Source organism: Vidua macroura, chromosome 8 (genome assembly GCF_024509145.1).
Source record: "Vidua macroura isolate BioBank_ID:100142 chromosome 8, ASM2450914v1, whole genome shotgun sequence".
In the NCBI taxonomy this organism is placed as follows: domain Eukaryota; kingdom Metazoa; phylum Chordata; class Aves; order Passeriformes; family Viduidae; genus Vidua; species Vidua macroura.
The window spans coordinates 35,735,469-35,760,234 of record NC_071578.1 but is presented as its reverse complement, the minus strand read 5'-3'; the positions used below and the strand labels follow the sequence as shown (position 1 = coordinate 35,760,234).

At 42.3% G+C, this 24,766-nt stretch overlaps 2 protein-coding genes across 9 annotated transcripts in view; one reads left to right on the top strand and one right to left on the bottom strand.

Moving 5' to 3' along the window:
* The window catches only part of CTNNA3 (catenin alpha 3), a 427,746-nt gene that overhangs the window by 291,834 nt on the left and 111,146 nt on the right, over positions 1 to 24,766 (bottom strand). The gene's annotated exons all lie outside the window — the stretch shown is intronic.
* Positions 1 to 24,766, top strand: part of LRRTM3 (leucine rich repeat transmembrane neuronal 3) — an 80,643-nt gene that overhangs the window by 53,408 nt on the left and 2,469 nt on the right. The gene's annotated exons all lie outside the window — the stretch shown is intronic.

Sequence of the window (24,766 nt, the reverse complement as noted above, 5' to 3'; positions counted from 1 at the left end):
ACTTTAGATTTATCTTATTTCTACTTTAGCTCAGATACAAAACATCTGCTTATGAAGATATCGGTGTGACTTCTACTCACATTTAATTTACTGTATTGCTGTGACTCTATCATAAACACAGCCATGCATGAGATTAAATGCAGTTTATGAAATAAGAACGTCCCTTGTTTAATTTGTTTCAAGTAATTCAGCCCTAGTGGATTTAACAACATTATTAAGTTAACACTAGTGCTGTTCTCTGCTGCATTGTGTCAAGAAGTGCTGCACTTAAACCTGCATCAAGGTCACCTTCCCCCATAACTCTCATAATCCCAAATCACCACACAATAAAAAACCTGCTGTCAGTGACTGAACAGATTGGTATTATTTTTAACAGCCTAACAGAATAAAGAGTTGTGCCACCTCAGAGAGAGGCCGGATTTTAAGGTACTAGGCATGTAGGAATATTGGACACGTACTTAAAATGAATTATGACACTTCCCATATTCCATAAAAGTCAGCTCCCTCCAAGGTTCTTCCTGGCCTCTAGAACTGCACAAAACCTTGCTGGAAAAGGAGGAGAAATGACTCATTACACTAAAACTACATCATCTAAATGTATTTCCTGATATGTATTTTAACTACGGTCAAAGGGTATTTCCGAGGCACTGCAGTGCTCTGAATACCAGCCCGGTCGAGAGGCACGACGTGTGTGAAACAGGGCAGGTCCTACCACTGCAATTAGCTTCCCACTGCCACATCAGCAGGCCTGCAGAGACCTCTCTCAGGCAGTTAAGCTCCAAAATGACTCTGTGTTTAGCAGATCAACATTCATTAAGTAGGACATTTTCTGATTTCCTTGTCTGCACTTCCAGTATATATGGCATAGATGGAAATACATACATGGAAAATATTTGTACTTACTTCCCTTAAATTGGCTTCTGTTAGATTTTAAACACTCTGAAATTATCAGGATCACAGAACAGAATTTGCTATGTTAAAGGTCACAGTCCCAAAGATTTTGTCTGTCCTCATCAATCTTCATCCAGCCCTGTCCCACTCTGGGGCCTAAATTATACTTTCAAGCCTGGATTCCTTGAATTAAGGCCTCCAGAAACAATATATTCTGAGAACAGTACCAGGGCATTTGCCTCTATGCGGATTTTTCAGAGTAGCTAATTAAAAGCATCTATTCCTGCCAGCTGTACTGTGTACCTACCCAAGAACTCACAGTCTCTGCACTCTTGGGTACTCAGATCTCAGCCCACAAACACTGTGCTGCTCCTGGGCTCTTCCTGCTGCAGAGCCCTGCTCCTCCAGAGGTTCCAAAATAATAGCCCTCCATTTCATAGAAAAAAAATAATAAATCATAATATGAAATGGGGAGACTTTTACAGATCATGGTACATTTCACTATTTCATTCCCCAAGTCAGTCACAAAGGTAAATGTAAGCTATTAAGCAATATTTTTACTGACTTAGCATTTCTGTAGCTTACTGTGCAGGACAGCAGCCTCCATGAACTGCTAACTTGAATAGATCATGAAGTGTATAATCTTTTTGCTGTACAAGTTCATTTTTTTCACTGTACGATTAGTATAGAAAGGCTGGAAGAGAAATCCTTTGATCCACGAGGATAATACTTTAGAGAAGACCAAATGATATTTTTCTGAATTCCATCACTGGGTAAGAAAGATTGACTTAATCAATCTGGATTTCTGGAACTACTCCATTTCTGCTTTTCTTTTGATCAAGCTATATGTGTAAAGATGCAGTAACTTCAGGCAGGCCAAATTTATGCACCAGTTTCTTTGAACTTCAAACGAGCTTGCTGGACCCTTTAAATTAAATTTTATCTTTAACTCAATTATGGAGAAGTTGTTCTCTCTCCTCTGCCTAAGAAAGTATATTTCCATTTGCAGCATCTCATAATTTCATATAACCTCCTGTGGAATCCTATTTCCCTTGTCAAGTATGATCAGCTTCCCTAGGAAAATTATAGACTGGAGTTAGCAAAGTATTTATCCATAAAAGCTTTTGGTAGGCTTTGCTCCAGTAAAGATGATTTCAACATTTAAAGTAACTCCATTCTTTTCATATATGAAAAACTGAAAACGTATCTCCCAAGTTTTGTACAAGGATCAGTTTGGTTCTCCCTGAAATCTTGTAGGAAAATCACCTGCTTCAGAAATAAAATGCTTTGTTATAACTACTTCCATGCTAGAGATGTGTGGGCAGCCAATCGTGGGAGGAAACTCCTTGAGCAAACAGCCGGAGTCCATCGCTGAGCCCTGGTGGGCACGGCCAGCGCGGCAGAGCCCGCTCCAGCCCCAGGGACACGGCACCGCTGGGCACAGCTGGGCACAGCTGGGCACAGCGGGGCTGCTGCTGCACGGGGAGCCAGGGCAAGCACAGTACCTACGGGGCTGGCTTCTGACACATCTGCAATGCCACTACAACCCCAGCTTGTTTCTGTTGTGGGCCAAGATGGCAAAAACCTCTCCTTTTACTGCAGCACACAACGCTGCTGTCAAGTCACCTGGTGCACCCTGAGCCTCAGGACACAGCTGACTGCTCCCTCTGGCACATCTAGAAGGTGTCCCCTTGACAGAAAATCCTCACCTGCCCTACACAAACTGCTCCAACATTTTGGCACTGTTAGTATTAAGGTAAATGAAGCTGCTGCTGCTGCTTGCCCTAGCAATCTGAGCCCAGGAAAGCAGGCCCCTTCCCCCAAAGCTGCTTTTAAGCCCCTAGCATGGTGTCCTCCAGGACTGCTATCAGATTACTACAGTTCCAGTTAAGAGTGTTGCTGATAAGAGAAGCAGAGATGGGAACTTCCTACAAATTGTGCTTGGAAAGGCAACTCAAGGTAGCTGTGCTGCACACAGGCTGTACCTCCACGCTGATTCTCCTGCACACTGTGCTCTGCTGTTTAGTCACACTGATGAGGCCAAAACTGTGAATCTTCTTCATTTCATTAGCTGGATTACAAAAAACCAATAAATCTTTCCCAATAAAACTCCACTGACTTTGCCAATAACTTGGCTCTCTAAAAGCCTAGGCAAAACTGTTACAGAGAGATGAAGATAAATCTTGAGGCCAATTAACAGCTCGCGAATTTCAAGCTGAATTTTCGCAATTGTACGGACCTGAGCTCTCAGGAGAAAGAACATAGAACAGACAGCAATTATAGACACTCCCCACTGCTTTATATGCAATTACAGATATCCCCCAGCAACTGAATAATTTTCTTTACAAATACATTTGACAGTGAGAACTTTTTAATCCTTTTTGAATTTGTCCTTAAGCAAGTAGCCTGTGCCAGCTCTACACTGCTTCCACACTAATTCTGCCCCAGTAGTGCAGCACACTGAGTCCATTGCCACTTGCAGAAGAAAACAGGAGCTGGCTGAGAGCACAGTGCAGGAACTGAGGTTTCTGAAAGATGCACCAGCCAGGAGATGCCCAGGTTCCAAGGAACAACTCAGTGCCCTAGAGGTACACATTTAGTTTTGCAAATTACTCAGAAGTTATTTTGGCAATTGTGGTGAATTTATTAAGCCCCAGTTGAAATACATCAACAGATTAGCCCCCTGATTTCCTTTTACTTCTGCTGTGCTATTGGCATAAACCCAGTTAGATCAGTTTTGATTTATGACACTGAAAGTAGGAGAGTAATTAAATCCATTAACCCATACTCCCAGAAATAAACTTGATATATAGCATTCTAAGTGGCTTGATGAGGAGGAAAAGATTCCATCTAGCCCAAATCTTCTGTAATTCAAACATGAAAGCCCCTGTGCTGTCCATCCTATGTGACTGTCTCTCCCAATTACTGCTATCACTTTCATCCTCTTTCTTCAGGACAGGGGAAGAGAGAAACTCCTATTAAAACTTCTACAGAGAGCACACAGAAATGGCAGATATGTATTCTGAGCAAAATATTCCTTATCCAAACCAGTTCAAGATAAAAGAGAAATAACTTCTTCCACTAGGAATGCCTCTCTCAAGAGGCAATATTTTTTTCCCCACTGTTCCAGTGAGCCACCAACAACCAACACACAGAAATATTCCTCAGGGCCACACACAGGGGTGGTGGGGAAAGGTGCAAATGCAGATTTTCCAGTGTTAGAAGCTTGCTCCAGGTGCCACCTCTCAGTCACTCAGCCTCTGAAGACACTCCCAGGGTTTCCTTCCGACAGAGCTGTGCCGTGCACTGTATGCTACATGCTGGCAACAGAGGATTCAGCTCTTCAGTTTTGAGGCACATCTTTTCCCCCAAGTTCTGTTGAGGTGGAACTCTAATTTTTCACAGTTTAACTCAAGGAGGAACATCACAGGAGTGATTAAAATACACACTAAGAGACACATTTTGCCAAGAGTCCTGAATACAGTTTCACAGTCAGTTGCAAAAACCCTGGGGAGTGGGGTTGTTATCTCTGTCCAGAACAGCATAACCGTTCCTTTACTCGCTCCCCATTTGCTGAAGACAGTTTCTTAGGCTTTCCTGAATCAGATTATCCCTGGTGATTTTACCACCAGTGAAACCTCTCAGTTTCTGAAAGTGAAAACTCAGTTGTTCTTTGTGATCCCTGCATTTGGAGAGACAACGAGCACGACTTCAGCACTTCAGTCACACAGTAATGTCTCCTTCTGGAGTTCAAGCACAACAGAGAGGTGAGAAGAAAACAGAGCTGAAGAAAGAGTGAACAGATGGGACTCTGGCAAGAATGTCTCTGATCCCACACAAAACACACCAATCTCCAAATTCTCTTTTAACCTACTTGTTGCTCTTTCTCTTACAAGAACTATCCTCACTCAAAGTGTATTTCTTTGATCTACACCTTCTTAATTCTGGGAACAATCAATATCTCTTACTAAGCTAGGAACTTTTCAAGACTAAAAAGTTGGGGTTTTTTTCTGTTTTGGAGGGTTGGGGAGAGGAGGGCATGGAATGCCAATGCTAAATTCCAACAACTAAAAGTCTTCTATCCAGAAACCTACTGAGAAAGTATTTAATCCAAATCAGACTTGAGAAACACATGAGAGAAGTAGTTTGGTTCCAATTCAAAGTGTCTTTGAAAACTGGTATTTCAGAGTGGGGCTGAGAGAAGTTGGGGAGATCACCTTTTTCCATCACTTGCCCCAGCAGCAATGGCCACAATGCATTCTTGACAGAAGTCTGGCTAATCCGCTCCTGGCTTGCTTCCTGTGAAGTACACTTCTCTATTTCCTCTGGCAGCTATTACAGTACTTAATTATTCCTAATAGGAGAAATTTAATCCAATTTAATCCTCTTTGAGACCTGCTTCTGGTTTTACCGACCACTATGATGGAGAACAGACCTTCCCTTCCTTGCAGCAGAACTGTATAATATCTGGAGGGGTTTATCACATGTTACTTCATGCTCTCTTGACTGAAGACTCCAAATCATTCTTATAAGCCATCATTTCTAGACTTCGATTTCTCTCAATGCTGTCCTTCAGGAAATCTCTGATTATGTTATAGCTTTAATGACACAGCTCAATAGTGGACATTATTCCTCTCCAGCCAAGGCCTCACCAGTGCTGGCCAGAGTAAAACAATTTCAAGACATGCCCTGGCACTGAAATACCTCATGTGCCACATCTTTTTTGTATCAGTGTGCTGATGGTGCCCACACAGACTTTGTGCTGAACTGCCCCTCACTCAGCTGTTTCCCCACCACGGGGCCACACCTGGCCAGTCCCTCATGAGGGCAGAACCAGGCTCCCCATCTTTGCAAATCACCTCTCCCAGCTGCCAATCCACAGTCTGGTTCTGTCCTACAACATGCCCGCAGTCTCCTCCTGCAATTCCAATCCTCAGCTCCTCTAAGGTGCTGCCCTATGATCCACACATCCAGGAGAACTTTCTGTATGCCTTCATTTGCTGTTCTCCTGACCTGAGAGTGAAACCACACAGCTCAGCTGTTACAAAGCTTCCCCCATGCCCTCACCCTCATTTCAGCACGTAATAAGTAAGTTCACCATCCAGTTCACATTCCCTACCATGCACTCATTCACTGCCAGGTTATCCTCTAGTACCTCAGTCAAATCAGCACACATGAACAGGTCCATGTACAGTACCCATTTTATCACGGTTTTTTCAATTTAGGTCAACACAGTGGCTAGAAATGCAGCCAATGTTACAAACACATCAAATCCCTGCTTTCTAAACACACTATAAAGCACACAAAACAGGCATTCAGATTTCTTCTACAGTGTTTGCAGCTTCTCTGGCTCCCAGGAAGAAAACCTTGATGCTGACCCTGTGTATCACAAGTGCCACAAGCAGCCTGAACCACCAGGGTATGCTGGTGTCCTGGCACATGCCCTGGGCAGAGCTCCCGGGTCAGGTATGTCCCACAGCTCTGCTCAACACCTCGTGGCCCTGCTCTGCAGGCCCCCTGCACACCCTGTGCTCTGCTGCTCTCGTGTGCAGCTCAGGAGCTCAGAGGCACCTCGCAGCAAATGTTCCTGCAAACACCTTTCAAATCCTCTCTCTCTCATTTTAATACACTTAAGTTTGAGAATTCACACAAGAACATGCAAAAATCCAATAGAAAAGAAAAGACACTGTGATTATAATAAAAGCTAATTTACTTACCATGCATTTGTCTACAGCTGCTGTGAAAATTGCTTTAACCAGTCCTAGCTGTGGGCTGAGAATGAAATACATATTTTGGAAGTTTATCAGAAGAAATAGGCATTAACGAAACAGTTTGATTTTAAAAGTAAATAAGAACATTGGAAATTAAAGTTCCCAAAGCAACTAGAAGTCTGTCATATTGTATGTGTGTATTGAAGTAAAAAATTAAAATACACATATGCACAATGGAGAGACTTAAAGAATTGCCATGGAAGAGTGCAACAGCACAGTACTCCTTCAGGGGCAGCATTAAAGAGATTTCTGTTTTGCACCCCACCTGGAGAAAGAGCAGACCCCAAAACAACTGAGACACAGGTCCAGAAACACAAAGAATTTCCTTGAAAATCAGAAAAAGTGTAAGGACTTTTCACCTAGACAGGTTTGAAATCTCCTTCAGTACTGCTATCCTGGCCAAATGGACTTTTCCAGAGGAAAAGTCCTTCACAACTGGACCAATTCCTATATTAATTAATGTCTGACTCAGCTTAAAGTGCTGATCTTGATGAAATGTGGTATCAATTATGACAGGAGCAGATGTTTTTGTAACATCATCACCACTGATTATCAACGCCTTCACAGGCTGTTATACACACCAAACCACAGTGTAACTCACCATGCTTCTCCTCAAGAGCTGTCACTGCAGCTGAGAGCCAAAGGCAGTTTGACTGTGCAGGGGGGCCATGGGATGTTAGAAATGCCAGCCAGTGCACAACCTGACTGTGGCTTCTAAAAATCCCCTGACAACACCCAGATGCCCAGCACCATGTACCAAACTGGGGCTTTGTACCTGTACCCCACTAACACGTGCTGAGCCCCGAAGGCACAATTAACTGGGAGACCTCTGAGAGCACACCAAGTTACATACTTTTCCAATACTCTGAATTCTTCATTCTGTGAATCCTCTCACCCTGATTTATAGTGAGTGATGATCCAAAGCCTGGATTTGGGGGATTATCCAGGGACTAACAGTATCTTTGTCAATGAGAGTGAATATATCTGTCAGTCTCTCACTGTTAATTCAGAAGTCAGTTGAAAATATTATTTGATCAAAGCATTCATAATGCTTTAAAGGCCTGTAACAGATCAGATCCAATACTGAGATGAGACATCAACCTTCAATTCTTACCATGTATTTGAACAGAGATACAGCAATGCACCACATTTAAGTAGGTGCCACAAAAATGGGAAATACCTATGACACCACTAGGATACTAGCAATTAAAAGGATAAAGGAATGTTTTACAGTGACTAGTTTTAAAGATCTCCATCCTATGCTTTCAGCAAGATAATTTGGCAATAAGCAGCCAATAACATCAGGAATAAATACGTATATAGTTCTCTAGTCTGAACATTCTTTTCAGTCCAAAGCCTACTTTTGTGTACAGACAACACAAGCAACTGTTTAAGCTTCAGCCAAAAAAACAAAAAAAAGTGTAGCAGGAAAACTGTTATGCTAAAATCTTTCTGCAAAAAGATTTTCACTTTAAAAAAAAATGTAAATGAAATGGAATTTCTGTTATTCAGTCCAGATTTATCTGTCAACAAGCTGCCAGTTACTTAGTTGAGGCTACAAAGCCTGAACTCAACTGGAGGACCAAATACCCCCTTTGGTGGCAATCAACATTAGATTTGCTATGAACAAAGCACTTTGGGATCCCTTTTCAGACATCTGGTAAAAAACCTCTTTGCATACCCTATTAACCAGTACATGAGAAAATACTTTACAGTTCAGAAAAACAGAGATGGTATTTTATAGTATAAATGTATCAGACTTCTTTTCTATTTGTCACATCTATATAAACAGTATGGTAATGGCAGCATGGCATTTTTTGTAAGTGGGTCACCATAAATACTTGGAATTATATTACATTTCTCAAACCTGAAAACTAGGGCCTCATCCTGCCAGTTGTGCCTCTTGGCACATCCACCTTACACTTGCAGCAAATACTTCTGCAAATATGAAAGAGCCAAAACTAGAGATTTTAACATAGCCTACAAACCAGCTGGTTTCCAGAGCTGTAATACCCCAGAGTTATGACATCTTCATGATTAACAGGGCTTTCACATGGGCACTGGAGCAGTGTCTGCTTAGGTGATGGAGGAGTCCACCTGTTTCACTGGAAACTAATACTGACTCTATCATCCAGGAGCTCAATAACGGCTTACAGGTTAAAAACCTCCTAAAAATGAGCCACTGGGCTGGCTGCTTTGACAAGTACTTGCCAAGAGGAAGTATCCTAGAGGTGCTGAATACGTCCTGAATTACTGAGGGGAAAAATGGACTTCATGTGCACATGGGACCTCTTGCCCCTGCAGATGACCACTTCCCTTCCCTGCCAGCCAGGGCCAGTCTTTGAGTCAGGACATGAGGCAAGGGGGACATCAGGAGCCTCTCTCTTTGTGCCCCTCTCAGTGCCTCTTCACTTGGTGTTTTAGTAACATGCAAGCCAAGCAATCCTTCATGCCCTGGCTTTGAAGACCCTGAGTGAGAGTGTTTTGCAATGGAAAGGTGGAATGACATGCTTAATTTGGGGATTGTCCCCCTGAAACAAAAAGAGATTGGTATCATCAAAAGAAATGTAGGAAAAAGAGGAAAAGCAGGTCCCATCCAGACTTACAGCACCTTAACATCACAACACATACAAGAAAGCTTTGGGTGACCTGGATGAAACAGGGCTCACACTGGAGATGTGCTTCATTTTACTGTTGCACATGCTGTCCAAAGCAGTGCTGCAGTGCTGAGCAAGGGAAAAGATAGCTGGCAGGGGCACTGTGAGTTGTTTAATTAAAAGAAGCTATGTCCTGGCCAGGGCTTTATGTTAAACAATTTGCTGTTTAAGCAACCACCTGTTCCATCAAGTTAGAATTGGCTCTGATTGAGGAAAAAAATTTAGAGACTAAGCTGAGAAGTATTCATAACTCTCCAACACGGAAGAAAAAAAAAAATGTAGAAGAGACATACAGTTCTATCCATCAAAGCAGAAGATTCCATAAAATCAGTATAAAACACATGTGTTGAATGTATTTGAGATGTTAGAAAACCCACTGAGCAGGCACATTCCTGATTACAGAATAAAAGGACAGCAGATAAAGACTCTGCCAAACCTCATTCCACCACTTGCACACAACGGAGCTCTCAGGAGTCAGTGCTGAGCTGAGCCACACGTCCAGAGGGACGCCCAGACAGCACCAACACACACAGCTGTGTCAGCAGCAGGGCTGAGCCACCCCAGCTAAAGGAGACGAGGAAATGAACAAGCAGCCGTCCCACCAGCTCCCCTGATGCTGCACACAGCTCGGTGGGTTACAGTCCCAGCACAACAGGCAGACTGAAAGGAGCCCTGGCCCAGGGAACAACACTGGAGAGCTACATCAGTAAATTACACTGTGGCAAAGATTGCCACAGCTCTGACACCGAGCACTGAGGCTCCCAAACACTCCTGCTCTCACTGCCTTCGTTTTTTCCAGTCGGACACCTAGACAAGCTTAGCTTTTTAAAACTTTCTTACAACACGTGCACTTGTGCTGCTTTTCAGTGGAGGTCCTATCCCAGCAATATCATCATGCTTCTCATCTTTTGGCTGAGCTGCAATTTCCCTACCTTCCTTAATTTATCCAAACAAGCGGCAGGAGCTAAAGATTGCCTTGCCCTCGCCCCGAGGTCTTGGCACAGCTCACCTGGGCTTTACTCCTGGGCTGTGGGCAGCAGGAATGCCCCTCAGAGCTGGGGGCAGCACAGCAGTGCCAGTGCAGGAGGCACAGCAAATGCAGCACCACTAATAAGCTGCATTTGTTCAGGTGCAGCAAAAACCCTACAGTCCAGAGACTCTGACTGCTGCAGGGAAGCCAAGAGGTGATACAAAACAGCAGCAGGTTGCTCGAACCTCTTCAGGAGTGGAAAGGAACAGAAAGGACAGGTAGATGAAGGATTGAGCCTAGAATGCTTTCAGGATTTGTTTGTTTGTCTGCCTCACTCTCTTTTAGGCAAACAACGTATGTGAAAACACCACATACTAATTGAATAAAAACCAGAAAATAAAGACTCTCAGAAACTGAAAATCCATTAGGCTGTATGTATTGATCTTAAAGAATAAAAGATAATTTGTTAATGAAAAGAAATTAACATATCATCAACTCAATACAAATCATCAGCCCAAGCAATTGTATTAGCTTCTCTGAATGGTAAATAACTTTTACTCTCCTCATTTTTGCTCTTTAAAGCTTTTCTTTTTAAACAAAAAAAAAAAAAAAGACAAAGCATGTTATTTATTCAAATTACATAACTACTTCTCAGAAAATTAATTTATTAGCGTGTTTTGAAAGCTCTACTGCAATTTTTACATTTACTTCAGAAAGTGAATGATGGCATGTACTGAAAAAGTTGTCTATCTAGGATGCTAAGTGGTTCGTCTTACAGATACAAACCAAGCTTAAAATTAATTATTCCTCCTTTCCTTGCTGCACTCTTCTCAAGTTGCCATCTTATCTCTGGAGTAGTTAGTAAGATAATTCTTTTCATCCCTTTTCTCAGTAACATCAAGAAAAGGGTTATCTCTGAATATGGTGTTCTTCATAATTTTATTTTTTTTTAAAACCATCAGCTATTACTTCTATATAAGCCAACTTTCAACCATCCCTGTTTTGAGATTCGAAAGTCAATCTGCACTGTAGAAACAGAGAAAGTAAATCCAGCCCTGCCTGAGCAAAGGCCGTGGGCTGGCAGTGCCAGCCTGGCACAGAGCCCTTCTGTGACCAGCGGGATCCGAGGCAGCAGCTCCACAGCAAGGGAGCAGTGCAGGAGCTCCCTGCCAGCCCCTCCCTGCCCTGCAGGCAGGAGAGTGATTTCCTGCATCAAGTACTCTGCACAGTGCTCTCAGACACCCAGAGCCCAGCAGTGCCAGAATCATCTTCAGATGTGACCTGTCTGTGACACCTTAGGGAACAACAAACACAATGACACAGAAAATGCAAGGTACGAGCTTGGAGTGCTTTGTGCTGACCATGAAGCAAGAGCACTTTCTGGGGCAACCACTGCAGCATTAATCAATCTACACACCAATTTCCTTTAAAGTCACTTCATTCTCAAGCCAGCCTTCACTTACCACAGAAATTCATAGAAGTGAAATAAGTGCTTCAACAATCAGTAATTTGGCTGTCTTTCCTAAATCATGCTACTCAAATAATTATGTTATAGCCTTTCTCTTCCAACACTCTGCCAAATCCCACGTTTCCACTAAGTCCTCAAATAATCCTAGGAAAAAGCAATCTTCTCTGGGCAGCACTTGGCCCAGACCCATTTCCTGCCAATGCCAGATGCAGAGTGTAGATGCAATCAAAAACTTTGTGGAAGGCAAATTCCAAGTGAAGCTCAGCCTGTGTGGCTGGGACACAGTCTTCTAATAAACTCCTGGGTGCCCAAAGGCAGCTGCCTGACTCAAGAGCATTGCCACAGGCTCAGTGCATAACGGGGAGAAGTGAGCAGCACTGAAATCTTCATAAGCTTCCCTTTTATAAATCCTTGTGCTTGTAAAATCAAATAAGAGTTACAAAATGTGTTGCTAATGTTCATGAGGTTGGAGATTTTTTTCTGTACAACTGTAAAATCCATTGCTAAAAAACAAACGTGACCCATTCCAGTTAACTTCACCAGCTTTGGGTAAGAACTCTTTCATAGGGAATATTCCAGTATAAGTTTGAGACTGGCAGATTTCTGCACCAGCCACCTGCATCTTTGGGTAGCTCAGCTGAATAGTTCTCTGTTCATCTATTTTTAATGTGCAAAGCACATTACCAAAAGGAACAAAATGATAAATAGCAAACCATTCTTTATAAAGGCAGAAAACATCTCTGTCACATAAAGTTCTATCAAATATTTCTCTCTTATTCTAAAATCCCCCTAAAGAACTTCTGCCCAAATTTAAAAAAAAAAGGTTTGTAAATTAGATGTGACCTCTGTTTGACATCTGATTATGGAATTGGGTCAGATTTTCAGCCCACCTGCTGTGCATACCAAATAACACAAACCCAGATTTTGAAAAAGCAGTACTAGAAATTACTTTTGCTTTAGTCATTCTCATGCAAATTCTTGTAGCCAAAGTTTTACACAAAGGTTTTCAAAGTGGATGGCTTTAGAGAGGGGCTTGTGAGAGGTAAAGTTAGCTAAGACAATTCTCTGTGGAACCACACAATGGTGTCTCCAAAGCCCTTGGCTCATCCACCAGCTGTGCTGGTCCTTCTGCAGGTCTGCTCAGCACTCAGAACCAGCGCTGCAGGCAAACCCTGCCTGCCATCCCTGCGGGGCTCCAGTGCATGAGCAGTACCTGGAGCAGGCTGCACGTCCCCAGGAACAGCCCTAACGCCTGCCAGCAGCCCCTGGCTGGAGAGCAGGTTTGCAGCAGGGATCTGCTATCACCCAGAACTGCACGACCACAAGAGCACTCCATGGTGACCCACCAAGTGGAGAAACCCAGCTCTTCCTCACCAACAGAAGGCACTGGAGCTGGGAATGCCAGCCCAGCCATATGTGAGCAAGCTGTCACTGCTCCTTTGCCAGCAAGGCTGTACAGATGTACAGAGAGCAGCACTCCTCACCAGTGACACCTTCTGACCTTCTGGTGCTTTATGGCTACCAAACACTAAAACAGAATTTGTCACTGCATAGTCACACTACTCAGAACCACTTCTGCCTTCCAACTCCTGACGCTCTACAGGTGCCATCAGAGCCCTACCTATGGGACAAGCCAGAGTCTGCACCTGGTTTTTGATTGCTATGCTCAGGGAGAATGCAGAAATGCCTAAGGAATTCAAAAGGAAAAAATTGGGGTCCACACCACATCCTGATGCATGACACACACCAGACTCTGATCTGCCCAAGCGGCCAGATGATAACAAACAACTGACACAGGGATTGTCTACATTCTGTCCTGACAACTTAAGTAATTTAATTAGTAACTGCCATCAAATATTGCACTGGCACTGTAAGTAACTCCATCTATTCTTGCTGGATTACCTGTTTTGTCTGTGTTTCATGTCTGAGATGAGAAGTGATGATACTTTGTGACCACCATCCTGCAAACGGCATGGTCTGGTCTGAGCAAAGGAACCAATCCTTGAAATTATTATCAAGGTACTCAGAATTGGTCAAAAAACATAGATGGATTTTTTTTCAACAGAAAACTGCAATTAACAAAATTAATTTAAAAAATAAAAAGAAAAATGTATACACAATATCTCACTAAAAAGTCTGGAACAGTTGGATTAGACTACAATTTCTCATTACGATTTTAATACTCTATTGCCATTTTACAGATTTAACCAACATTTCAAAAATCAATTTTGATAATCCATATTGTTGAAGGTTTAATTACTAAGACAGCATGTGACAAAAACCAGTTAGAACAAAATATTCTAACTCAAAATGAAAATATGTCAAAAATGTCAAAAGTCCTTAATTGTTTTTTTCATTCTAATTCACACCAACATTTCTCAGATTTTGAATTTCCATCTAAGTGGAAGTTCATGTTCCATCATCAGGATCTGCCTAGAGCCAGTTAAGGTGGAGCATGAGGCCTCAGAGTGTGAATTTCTCGTTTTGCAAAGCAGCACTATCTTATTATCTTTAACATGCACGGACCCATTAACACAGGTGGCTCACTCACAATCTTATCCTTCTCAAACACAGAGGGAAATCCTTTATTCCTCTGGGAGTATTTCAGAGGGAAATCCTTTATTACCAGTACAGTCTTCCCCAGGTTGCACCTGCAGGCAGGAATACCAACCCCGGCCATGCAGGCACACCCAGTGCACCTGCCCATCCTTGCTCCTCGCACACAGCTGGGCCCAGCCCTGAGCCCTCCAAGTTTGTCCTGTTTGCCACAGATTCCCCTCACTTCTTCAAAGAGCAAGACCTCTGAACAGAAACACATCCTGTCCTGTGAATTCTGTGCAAGTTTCCCTACAGAATCACATAAACCCAATGTCTTTACTGCATTGTCTGCACTATTACCATTTGTTTCAGAAGAATTCAGGCTCCATTCCCCTTTTCCAGACCAGACCTGCTAGAAGCACTGCCAGTGCTGTTCCATACCCATTTTGTGTATTCCCCAAAGTCCTGTGGGTTCTTGCTAGACATGGGGGGTTTAATACTGTGTAACATCTCAGGCTGCATGAAAAGAACCCTCCTCTGCCTATTCATAGTAGGCAAGCAGCTTCTTTTATCACACGGCAACCCGACCCCATTTTGACCTGAAGGAAACATGGTGACCCAAAACAGTCATTCAGCAAGGGCTATCGATTGCTCTCTCCACAGCTGAAGTGAGAAAATAAACACATTTGTATGGGTTCTAGCGAAGATCAAAGGGACTGGGTGTAACTGGCTGGCTCTAAAGAAACATCCCCAAAAGTCTGCCCTTCCTTCACTGCTCAGGATTTCTTTAAAGAGGAAATGCATTTTACCTGTACAAATCTGAAAGAAATACCACTGGCACCGAGTGGTGAGCAGGATGGGGCTTTAATCACTCCTTGACAAAAAGACCACGAAGAGTCAGGAGAGCCCAGAGAGGCAGAGCCAGCACAGCTAGAGAGGCAGAGGCAGGAGAGCCCAGAGAGGCAGAATCAGGAGAGCCCAGAGAGGCAGAGATAGCCCAGAGAGGCAGAATAGCCAGAGAGGCAGAGTCAGGCCAACCAGAGAGGCAGAATCAGGAGAGGCCAGAGAGGCAGAATCAGGATAGCCCAGAGAGGCAGAATCAGGAGAGGCCAGAGAGGCAGAATCAGGAGAGGCCAGAGAGGCAGAATCAGGAGAGGCCAAAGAGGCAGAATCAGGATAGCCCAGAGAGGCAGAGTTGGGGCAGCCAGAGAGGCAGAATCAGGAGAGGCCAGAGAGGCAGAGGCAGGATAGCCCAGAGAGGCAGAATCAGGATAGCCCAGAGAGGCAGAATCAGGAGAGGCCAGAGAGGCAGAATCAGGAGAGGCCAGAGAGGCAGAATCAGGAGAGGCCAGAGAGGCAGAGTTGGGGCAGCCAGAGAGGCAGAATCAGGAGAGCCCAGAGAGGCAGAGATAGCCCAGAGAGGCAGAGGCAGGATAGCCCAGAGAGGCAGAATCAGGAGAGGCCAGAGAGGCAGAATCAGGATAGCCCAGAGAGGCAGAGTTGGGGCAGCCAGAGAGGCAGAATCAGGAGAGGCCAGAGAGGCAGAATCAGGAGAGGCCAGAGAGGCAGAATCAGGAGAGGCCAGAGAGGCAGAGTTGGGGCAGCCAGAGAGGCAGAATCAGGAGAGCCCAGAGAGGCAGAATCAGGAGAGGCCAGAGAGGCAGAATCAGGAGAGCCCAGAGAGGCAGAGGCAGGACAGACAGAGAGGCAGAATCAGGAGAGGCCAGAGAGGCAGAGGCAGGAGAGGCCAGAGAGGCAGAGGGGCTCCTGCCTCCGCGCACCGCCGGGCCGCGCAGGAGGGCGCAGTGCCCGGGGCCCGCGGGGCCGCGCCCGCAGCCCGAGCCCCGGCACCGCCTGCGGGCAGGGCAGCAGCCACCAGCAGCCAGCTCCCCTCCGAGCAGCCGCAGGGCCTTTACAGCGAGTGCTGCAGGATCTGTCTGAGCTGCTCCGCACACCTGGGTTACTTCGGCAGAGTTTCAGGAAAATTATACTAAAGAAGGTCATAGCAAACCTGCTATGACCTTCTTTAGTATAATTTTCCTGAAACTCTGCCGAAGTAACTCATTAGCGCAGCATTTAAAGGTGGAAAGGACAGCCTGGCTATCAACAAACTGTCGCTTCATATTTGCAATGTCTGTCCCAGATTTTAGAGGAGTTAATATTAAATTGACCAAGTAATGCTTTCCTGCCCTGAGAAATTTGTAGTCCTAAACTGAGGAATTGTTTCGTTTTGGACAATTCAATACACGAACAGCCAGCCTGAGTGCCACACAAATGTCACAACAGTAGTGCAACTAATATGCATGACAGAAATATTTTAACAAGTGCAAATAGTAACACATTTCAGAAATAAAAAAAACCCTAGCATATATTGATATACTGCTTGGGAATGTAACAGTGCTTTTTCCTTCAAGAACTACAGAGTCATAAAATATAGTATGAAGGTCACTTAAAGAGAGAAATAAGTTAAAAAAAGAAAACTTTTTCATTGGTATAAATATCAAACAATGTATGTACAGGATGTGATGGTTAAGGAAAAGAAACAATCTATTATTACTTCCATCACATCAGAAAATAACATTTTTTTATCAGTCAGGTACATACAGTAACCTTATTAAGAACCTTTACTGAGAACTGAATAATCAATATATCCCATGCTTCTCATCCATTAAACTTATAAATTCTATTAAGCCCTGCTCTTGCTTTTCAAGCTGTGTCTGGCATTAGTCTTCTGTTGTAATATCATACAATTTTTAACCAACATTGTTCTTTAATTTACTTAAATAATTACACAGAGCCCATTCAGTAATGTAATCGGAAATACTTCACTCAGAAGAGTTTTATGAAATTATACTGTTCTGTAGAAATAAACAAAACAAACACTTCTCATTTCATGGTAAAGTCTGAGAACCAAGTCTGACAAAGCAGCATTTTATTTAAACACTAAACGTAAATTTCACTCTTCTTTTAGATATATTCTTCTCTATTAATGTTTTAAATTTTCTGTTAGAATTTTTTGGTTTAAATCCTTCTGTGATTAGAGTTGTTTCTCTCAATATCCATTAGGAAGTCTCTTCTCTCTGTGTGAACATATCATTTCTCCTACCACTAACAAAGAACAGGGACTTGATTCCAGGAGAGCTTTTGCCAAAATTGCAGTAGCATTTTGGCACCATTCAATGGGTTTTTTTAAGATATATGAAAATGCTGTTGTGTTCCAACAATCAGAAAACATCAATATGCTAGTTATTCAACTGAAGTGCAATGGTAGCTATATGGCAAATTGGTCTTTTGCCTATTTAAACTATTCTTTGAAGAGATTATCATCCACTCCTCTTTGAACAACACAAACCCACCCCACAGAACAAAGGAAGGAAGGATGTGAGAAGAACACCTGGAATTCTGGGCAGCGTGCAGTACATTTTCAGTGAGAACAGCTGCATTACACAGTGCAAAATAGACTTCAAATAGAGAACACTTCCTGCAATAAACAAACCATTTTAGTTTTAGCAAATTATTAAATCCCAAGGGAATCTGCCTGTATCCTTCAACTAATCTAAAGATTTGCATGCAGAACTCAGCATGTGGGGCACATTTGGATTTGAGTCAGGTACTTTAAGGGACTTTGAGACCATAAAAATCAGCAAATGGATTAAAGCAGACTCAGTATAGGCTTTCCATCTCTGATAGGTATGCCTGGATTACTCACTGGAATAATATTACTCATATTTTAAACTGATGCAGGCTGTGAATGTTAGATTTTTAAATAATTTGAGAACACTGTGCACAAAGCAGCACCACTCCATAGAAACAAATTGTTTGAAATGTAAAGAGGAATTTCTATTGCAACACGCCTGGGACTGAAATCAACACCCCGTGATTAGCATCCTCATTGTTCAGGAGTAGTTCCCTATGCCCAAAGAGGCACTTTGATGTTATGCCTTTAAATGATCTGCACACACCAGACAGCTCGAGGTGTGCTTTGCCTCAGCACAGCAGCACGAAATGCAGCAGGACACAGAGGTACCAGAGCAGGGATGGAGGCGGGATTGTTTGTGTTTTTAAACCCTTCCTGTGCGTGTTTTTACACAATTCCTATGGCCCTGGGACTTGAGATCACATGGGAACACCCCTGATGCTGTATCACTGACCACTGAATGCCTCAAATTCCCTGGCACTCAGCTGGGAGTGCTGTAACAGCAGCAGAACAATGTGACTGCACGCCCCTGCACCAGATGAAGAGCATCCTGCCTGACACACGCCAAGCTAATAAAATTAAGCATGGCTGCATCTGCAGGAAGGGCTTTGCCAGCACACCTCTGCTGAGCCGGTGTCGTGGCTTCAGCTACCAGAACATTGTGGACAGGATTCTCTCAGCTGCAGATGTGACAGGAAAATTTGTCCTCCAGAAATATAAGGAGAAAAGCATCAAAAACATCAGCTTTTGGTTGGTTTTTGTGGTTTTTTTTAATTGGTGCCCCATTTTAATCTCAACATACCTGTAATACAGAATACAAATGAAATACATAGTTTGTCTTCAACTCAGTTTCTACACACTAAATTTTGGGGAAATCAAGCTAGCAGAGTAAATAAGCCCTCCTCCTCACTCTCAGACACAAGTCCCTCTTCCATTCGGAACTATAAATCTTGTGGCCCTAGCTTATGACATCCCAGGGAAGCCCACTTCATCCAAACACATGCAGGTGTCATCAGCTCATTCCATCAGGCAAGGCACAGCTCATGCAACACTGGGCAGGATCAGCCTTTGGACAGCCCAGAACAGTCACAATCACAGTCCATGCAGCAGCAAAACTGCTCCAGTGTCAAGCGCTGACACCGAATACTCAGAACTCAGGACCACAGAGTGTGGTTACTCTGTTTGTCTCAGCACCACCAGACTCTCCTGTATCTGAAAGCCTCTTTTGAGATATAGCACTTAAGGGAAGAGAGCATCAGGGCATCTCAGTGAAAAGCAGCCAGAGACAGTGTAGACTGCAAAGAAAAGCAAAGGTGAATGAGATAATAGACTAATGGCAGCCAACATCAACATAACTGGAGATGGAGAGCTTACATGAATTATTAATATGGTCAGTAATAAGAAGGATTCTTCCTCCCTAAGACAGAAATAGAGGGAAAACTATGAAACAAAGCAAGCAAGAAAGGTTAAGATTTGGAAGGTAAGAGAGAGAAAGGGCAAAGCATAAAAAGGATGATGTCGACATCATCAGTTTATCAAGTTCCTTGATATTTTCTAAACCCCCTCTTACTGGGGTTTTAATAACTTCAGCTTTCACTAAAATTAGACCTTAGCCTTCATAGCTAGATGTACGAACTATATAAAATTTCCCAACTGTTCACACATTGAAAAGTAAAACCAGCTAAAGATTGTATCAATAAAAATGCTTTCCTTTTCTTAAGATAAACTCACGTTCTGTAGAGTTTAAGTTGGGTTCTGAATACTCAGAGTAGCTAATACTTCAACTTCTGGTTCATTCACTGTTGTTCATTCTGCTGCTGTTTTATTTTTCTGTAAACAAGTCTGATGAAAAGTAATGAGATTGCCTATTATAGTACTTAGGGGATATTAAAATTGCCTGTTACATTAAAATAATTAGAGAAGAAAATAAGATCATATTAATCGCACTATACAGAAGCCTACCCAAGGTATGCAAACCCATCCTCTGAGGAACACAAAAAATTCTACTTAGAGCCCACTGATGGCCCAAAAAGTTCAACTATCAACCAAAACAGGAACAATTAATAAAGATATGGGAAGATAACTGCAGTTGGTGCTGTACATGAGAGGATATTGCAGCTGGAAGTCTACAGTAGGTTTTGCTCATTATGAGAAATGCCCCTGATTACCACATACAGATCTTGCTCTCCAAAACACCAAGTGTGCCCTTGGGCTTGGGGAAGACTTGCTGCACGAGCAGGCCCCAGGCTCTTTAACTGAACAAGGCACCCTGATGTTCAACTAAGCCTGCCTTGGACAAGCTCTGAACAACTCTAAATCACTGTTTGTTCTACTTTGTGATGCAAGAGGTTTTGACTTAAGGGAGACAGACCTCCCCTAAGCATGAAACATATCTATAATGTAAATCCAATTAATTTCACTGGTTTTCTTCAAAGCATTCTAGAACTTTCAGAGGAGAAGGGAAGGGGGTGCACTGGCCTCTTCCAGGGCTTGTTCACATGACTGACCAAGTGTGCACGTACAATATCCACACATTACCTACATATGGGGCTTAAACACACGTGCTCTGAGACACCTCTACAAATTCACTGTGTTTTTTTAATGTGCTTTTATTCATACAATTCCCTCATATTTTAAGATAATCTATTGATTGCTAAATAGAGAATTATAACTCAGACACAGGATGATGATCAGTTCTCCAAGCTGCAACAAACCTTACTGAGACAAAAGATAGCTCCCTTCTTCTACCTGCAACAAAAGCTTGCTAGGCAATACTTCCATTTGAGTCCATCATTTGTCCAGCATCTGAAGTAAAAGCTTCATCTGTGTTGATTCACTTTTAGTCCCACAAAGTTCAGCGCTGTTGTTTTTAAATGATACCTTGGTAATTATGCCTTCAGAGCCTATCTGATAAACACCAAATTTTGCATACAAATTAAAAAGAAATGAGAAGCCTAAAAAGGTTAGTGCTCAGTTAGATATGGATCTAATTGTAATAACATTTTACAGCTACTTTAAGATAATGTACTCCTCTATTAAATATTATGAACCATATTTCAAGCAACTGAATGGATTAATCTTTATTTAGTCACACACTCTCATACCTACTTCCTTAATTCACTTTACTACATTAGAACTTCAAGGACTCCTATTAAAAGGAAACAAAAATCCAAAACTGCAGGTTGTTCAAATTAAAAACAAAACCAAACCAAACCATCTAACAAATAAAAACCCACACAACCAAAGAAAGCCACACAGACAAATTAAAAAAAAAAAAAAAAAAAAAAAAAGCAAGGAGATATTTGTCAGGCAGAAGAGTATTTATAACTTGTTCATTTTTCTAACATTATTAGAAAAAATGTAATACATACTCCTTACTCCTTTCAGAGTCAAGCACACAATTAGAGCTAATCAAGACACAAGTTGTTCTCGTCTTACAAATGTCACATTCTTTGCAGGAAGGAAAGATCTTAAGTAAATATCACCCTGTACGAATTTTAGGAAAATTAACAACATGAAAGACAAAATGTCCACCAACTAGGAAATCATGGCTCATTATATCTTATCCTGAACCCCAGTGAACTGAATCAGTGGAATACAAAACCTTTTCCTTCTGCTTTCTCCTCTTTGTTATCATTTTAAAATTAAGAAGAAAGGGCTTAGCAGCTGTTAGCAACTGTTCACTCTGGCATTTCAAAAACTGGTAAAGGTGACTGTCAAAATGAGTATGTGCAGATTGCTGATTTTTTTTTCAATTCCTTCTACTTTAAGATATCAAATCTACATTGACATAACAAAAAAAAAAAACAAGCCTGGTTTTCCCATTGAATCTATCAGTGGTTGAATGCTCTCTACATTCACTTCTAATCCTCAGAAAATATCACTTTACTGTTCAAGTGTCCAACTTTCAAAGCAAAGCTTCAGAAGTTCTGGTCTTTGTCAAGGTATTTTTCGTTTTTAACGCCACCCTCCCTTTCCCAGGCAATGTGCTACATCATGAATTACTGAAATGTCACGTTAAACACTGAACAGGAATGATTACCATTTCAGATGGACTATAATTCTAATCATGCACTTAGCAAAGATTTTTAAAGTACCAATATAAGCCTAGGGCATTCAGTCACTGAAACAACTGAAGCCTAGACACAGCAGCTACTTCAGTAAGGGATTATTTTGTTTGTACTGCCACGGAGCCAATGGGTCCTCCCCTTGAGAGTGGCTCAAGTGATGGTTTAAAAGACTTAAAAGGATTTCAGGCTCCTCATCTGCCCTTTGCTTCCTCACTCGGTCTTTCTCTGCCAGGAGTGTGCAATTTAGTCTGACACAGCAGTGAAGGCTGGGCACAAAGCACCTGCTTGGATTCAGCTGCATTGTTTCTCACAGTGTGGACCCCAAGTTAGCCAGAGATGAACATGTTAGAATAGAAAAACTGCCAAAGCCAAGCAGGACACATGAAACATCCCACCACTATGTAGCAGGAAAAAAAGCAAGAGTTCCTCAGTACTGGAAATTCGTTCATCTGGACAGGTGTGCCCTTTGAAGAGAAAACACAATTCTCCCTCACCAAGAGGCCATTAACATTTGTGTGAAGAACAGTTTTGCTGTTCAGTGAAAGCAATTCTTGCTGCTTATACTTTTGGTAGGTTTTTAATTGCAGCCTGAACTAAGCAGAAAATGAGTTTGAGAGAAGCAGGAAAAAGCCTGAAAAAATCTTTCCCTTTGCATTCACCTCCTCCGTGCCACTGGCAGGAAAACTGGCGGAGTTGATGCCTGTCCTTGGGACACCCCATGCCGAAGCTCTCACCAGCTGATCCAGCAATACACTGCCCTTTACTGCCTTCAGCACTGGGACTTGGAAAGGTTGAAATACATAAACATGAAAGAAGCACCTAAGAATTGAGAAGTCTGAAGGAAAACAGAGGTCTTTAGGAGTGACTAGAGATTCCTGCACCCACCTTTTTTCAGCACTTTCAGGGGACAAAAATCAGCCTGAGGCACTCACTGCCTTACAGTGTGGCCTCCTCACAGTGTATGCAAATTTCCACAAAAAGTAAGTTCTGGTAACTTTACCCCCAACAGCTGAATTACTTCTTGGTAGGGGAGCCAGAAGGATCTGAACTCTAAATCCATGACCATCACAAATTGGCTGCAACAGATTTATCTGTTCCTTTTTAACAAAACTTTCAGTATCTCCCTTGTTTCACAGCACAGCAGTTTGAAGTGCTTGAAGAAGCAGACAATGAAAGAAAAGGGACAAGATGATAATCAGATAGGTATTTTCATAACTGGCTATCAGACAGCTCTAGGGCATTCTAGAGAGAAATTAAGGGACTTGTCACAGGCAAGACCTGCCTAAATCACAGGGAGAACTTAAATGCAGGGGTACAGAGGCAGGAGACGTAAATGTAGGTACAAAACATTACAGCCCTGTCCTAAGACTCCTTAAGGAAAAAAAGTCACAGCGACAAACTGATGGATGCTGAAGTATCAGGTTTGCTTTGTGGTTCATTTGAAATAACAAGACTCTTCCCATGGCCACAAATAAAGCATTTCATTTTGATTTGTGTCCATAAAAGCTATATAGTTCCCTGGTATGTATTTATAAGGGCTTGCTCATTTTTTTAATTGAAGGCAACAGCAAAACTTGAATAGGAAACAGATGGAACTCTCACATATTGACCATATGCTGACATACCATATTCCCATGCCTGTTCTGTATGTGACACTCTCATTACACTGCAATCCTGTACATTTTCAGAATGATACACCACAGCTCTATCACTTCTATTGCTTCCATCCTTCAGCTCATTTTATTCTCCTGTTTCAGTGTGGTTTATGTTCATCCCTCCTCTTCACGATCATCTGTTTTTCAGCTCTGTCATCTTCATGGAAAATATTCCATCGCCTATTGTCAATTCCCATAAAACATTCTCAAGCCACCCAGAACTGTGGCTCCCCCCTTATGCCTTTATTTTCCAAGTTTTCATTCTCAGCATTCTATGGCTGAGTCTTGAAATCGCCCCAAGAGGTTTGAACTCCCCATGTCCATGAAATTAAACAAAATACCAAAATCCTTAGGCTGAAAACATTGCCACTAATTCTAAATACAACACATTCAGAAAAAAATGCAATTTTGCCTCTTATGAAAGTGCAGTCAAGGTCAAGCAATCAGGTAGGAACACAGGCACAACAGCAGAAGCTTAATAAAAGCTGTAAGGCCTTTGCAAGAACTTTTCCCACCTTTGCCAACTGCTGAGATATTCATCTGGTGCTACAAGCGTTCCTCCCCAGCCAGTTCACATCTGTTTAGAAGTAAATACACTTCTGCAGGCTAGAGAAAATAACCCATTTCCTGCAGATCCCTGTAATTGCTACAGAGAGACCAGATCCAAATTATCTGCCTCCTCTTTTTTCAAAGAAAAATAAAGGAGCTTTCCTTTTAGTCTGTGGCAACCTTTCAACTGCCAGTGATGATCAAAAGAAAAATGAAGGGAAAAAAAAAAAAAACAAAACAAACCATCATTCCAAACACTGGACTACATTCTTTTCAGGATTGAACAGAATTATTTTTAAAAATATTCTGGTATGCCATACAATTTTGTAAGTACAAACTTTCAGCTGCACTTTCTATGTAAAGTAAATCTAGAGCTTTACACTTCTGACTGAAAAGACAGAGGGTTGCCAGAACTTCCCCCTCAGTGCACAGAAATTTAATACTATGCAATGAAATTCAGCTTGCAGAATAGATGCCTCCTTGAATAGAAACTGCAATTT